This window comes from Palaemon carinicauda, chromosome 24, assembly GCF_036898095.1.
Source record: "Palaemon carinicauda isolate YSFRI2023 chromosome 24, ASM3689809v2, whole genome shotgun sequence".
Taxonomy (NCBI): Eukaryota; Metazoa; Arthropoda; class Malacostraca; order Decapoda; family Palaemonidae; genus Palaemon; species Palaemon carinicauda.
In genome coordinates this window covers 89,297,425-89,300,729 of record NC_090748.1, presented here as the reverse complement: position 1 = coordinate 89,300,729, position 3,305 = coordinate 89,297,425, and positions in this window count along the sequence as shown.

Here is a 3,305-nt window from a genome sequence, read left to right as displayed (position 1 = left end):
ACTGCTAAAAATAGAGGCAGGCTAATGAAAGTCTGGAGATAAGTTTCCAGACTTTCAAGCCTGAAAATGCCATCGAAACAGTAATTACAGAATATAAAGCAAAAATGAAAAAGAAAAAATGTAACTTAAGAATAATACTTATTCATAATCAGACTGCGAGATCTTTGGTTTCATTGTCATATTTGGTTAGTAGCTGACAATATTTTTTGTCTTTTTTTTTATTTAGTAAATGTTATGGTATGCTGAGATCTTTGGTGAGAAGCTGAGAGAGGCTATGTCTGCAAAATCCTACTTTGTGAAGAAACAGAGGTTAAGAATTTCAAGCAAACATCAGTTGGCTCCTGTAAGAACTTGAGGTCAAGTTGATAGGAAAGTGTTTAGGTTAAATAAATAAGAAATAAATTATAGGACATTTGCAAAGGCTAATCTTTGGGTGGGCTGCAAATTGTAAATTCAATACAAAGTTTTTAATTTTTTTTTATGTTTTCCATTACACAAACTATATGAAAATTAAATTTCTTTGGTGCCATATTTTTTGGTTTTTAACGTTTAAGGATGATATAATGCAATATCCTTTGGTGCAATCTATCTTTGGTGTAGAGTGGTAGAAAAAGAGGCCTTATGGTGCGAGACCTTAAGGGTGATAGTACCTAGAGTGCAATCAAGTGAGATCTAAGAAAGCTGTAAGTGTGTCACAGTTGAAATGATGTGAACTACTTTACAATAATTAAACTAAAATTGAATAATACTGATCAATTGGAGATGAATAAATATTAAAAAAACTAAGATTACAATAAAGGTGTTAATACAGTTAATACTGAGATCATTGACTGGCATAGAGATAATAGTGATGCAGGTACTATGATGTGGGTAACATTGATGCAGGTACTAAGAGTAATAAATATGATTAAAAAATCAAACTAAGATTATAATAATGGTATTAATACAGTTAATACTGAGATCATTGACTGGCATAGAGATAATAGTGATGCAGGTACTAAGATGTGGGTAATACTGATGCAGGTACAGTACTAGGAGTGATAAACATGATGAAAAAATCAGATTACGATTTAAATAATGTTATTAATACAGTGAATACTGAGATCACTGACTGGCATAGAGATAATAGTGATGCAGGTACTAAAATTTGGGTAATACTGATGCAGGTACTAGGAATGATAAACATGATGAAAAATCAGACTATGATTTAAATAATGTTATTAATACAGTGAATACTGAGACCATTGACTGACATAGAGATGATAGTGATACAGGTACTATAATGTGGGTAATAGTAGAGGTATTAAAATTATGACATTAAATATTCATGAAATGAAGTTAATTATTGATGATAATAATAATGATGATGATGAGTAACTCAGACGAACACAGGTGGGTTGACCTCGTCCTCTTGAACCTTAAAGAAGACTAGGATTGATGACTGACTCCTACCAAGCAAGGGTCCCTAGGATACCCTTCCTGAAGACTTAAAGAGAATGGGACCTCTCCTTCGCATAGAGATGTTAGAAGATGAGGCTGAACCATATAAAATTAGCTTAGGATTCTAAATAATACTGACTTGGTGCAGGGTTAAAGATCTTGTGAATAACTTCCAGGCGCTGGAGTGACGTCGCAAAGCTGAAGGTCAACCTCCGACGGGTGGTAGTCGAAGGGCATACTCATTCCGTTACTCTCTCTCTCGAGACGCTACAGCATCGCTGGCACTTGACAGAAGGGAAGTCACACTTGATCACTCTTCTACACGGCAGGTGTTACGGGAACACGTTGACTAGATAACCGCTTGGGGCTTGAAGACCTTAACCGTAGTAGCTGCTCCTCCAGAGGACTGCTGTAAGGACCTGGTGTCAGGACCTACACGAAGAAGACTCGTTGACTACTCAAGGGAGGACTAGAAGCGTTTTGACTAGAGAAGACTCAGGTACGAGACTCGATGACTAGTTGAAGTGATGCTCGAGAGGCATCAGCTGACTAGATGAACACACAAGGTCATGGCTCTAGAGGCTCCAAGGGGCTCAGGATCTCCCTGAAATAAAGAAAGAAAATGAGTGTCGTTGTATGAAGAGGGCATCCTAGTGGCACTTTTCAAGGCACTATTTTCCACAACACAAAACAATATATCAACACTGGCGCTTTAACATGAGAGAAAGAATCTACGTCATAAATGCACTGATTACTTACCGAGTCCATGACGTAATGGTGTGAATGACGTAATCAGGTCCAGAAGGACCAAGGCCCAGTGGCCACAGAAACGTCGGCAGCGACTGCAGGACGCTCTCCGTCTACGAGCTGAGGCTGTAGTGATTTCCAACACAGGTTTGGTTGCCTTTTATACGGCGGCGCCGGCAGGTGCAATGAGAACGCGTGTCCTCCGCCAATCAGGCGCCTGTAAACAACCTGCCACGCGCCTCTTGGACCAATAGGAGGCCAGTGGCGGGGCCGACTCGGCAGCTTGTCCAATAGGAGGGCGGAAAGCCTCCCCGGCGAACCAATGAGCAGCCGGATAGAAGCAGGTGGTCGGCATGTGGTGGCACGCGTCAGGTGAGCTGCCGAGTTTGGTTGTCCTCCCGGTACCTACTACTACCACCGCTACCACGCTACCAGGTGGTCCAAACACACTACACCATTATCACGCGAAAACCCCGATACTAGGAACCGCCGGATCTCGCGATGCGGGCTGTCTCATGTTGCAGATGCAATGGACTTAGTGTCCGCTGTCACTTCCTTCGACCGGAGGAAATGATCGAGGGTGATTTGCCCATCCCGAGTGCCACTGCGGCCTCACCAGGGGCATGCCATGAAGGACATCTCGTGGCTAAGCGCGTGCGGGGTCACCGAAAGCGAGAGAGAGAGGGAGAGAGAGGGAGATGAGGGTCCAGCTGTTTCAGCATTCGCAAGCTGTCCATGTTTTCCCCCTTTCTCTCTCCCTATCTCTATTTACAACATTCTCTTTCGTCTCCCTCCATGCCACCACCCTTAAAACGATTATCCCCTGAAAACGAGAAGGGTGGTTGTTCACTAACAAAAGATTAGGGGGAGGGGGGGGGGGTTGAATGGGGCGATGCTTAAGCATCATCACAGTCGTAGGCAAATAAAAATACAAGATCTATCATCTTATTCTGAGGAGGGGGGTATGGGTCTCTCTAAGGGGGGGGGGGGGGGGTTTAGGGAGCATGATTGTCAGCTGGAAACCTTTTAAAAAATACCGTCACTCGGCAAAACCTGTTCCATTGTGATTCCAGACCAAATGCATATTGTCCCGAGACACAGACACACACACCTGCCTT